Below are 265 nucleotides of genomic sequence, written 5' to 3'. Positions count from 1 at the left end.
GCGATGCGAGGGTAGTTAGATCGTTCAATCAATGATATCGTGTTATCGTCTAGTACAATTAAATAATGTGTGTAATATTTAAGAATGCACCACGTGGGTCGCTTTCTTTGTTATGCAGTAGTAGTGTAGTATACGTAGCAGAGTGACGACAGCAAGCTAAGCCTAGCCCAGGGCATAGATCGTGTACGTCCTTGATAATCGTAATGAAAACTTCGGGTGATAGACGATTGGGCCCAACTGGTGTGGACGATCGGACCCAAGATAG

Source organism: Anneissia japonica, unplaced genomic scaffold, assembly GCF_011630105.1.
Source record: "Anneissia japonica isolate Jap-2015-1 unplaced genomic scaffold, ASM1163010v1 scaffold287985_len465408_cov153, whole genome shotgun sequence".
Lineage (NCBI taxonomy): Eukaryota > Metazoa > Echinodermata > Crinoidea > Comatulida > Comatulidae > Anneissia > Anneissia japonica.
The sequence above is the reverse complement of the archived record's forward strand: the minus strand, read 5'-3'. Positions refer to the sequence as shown.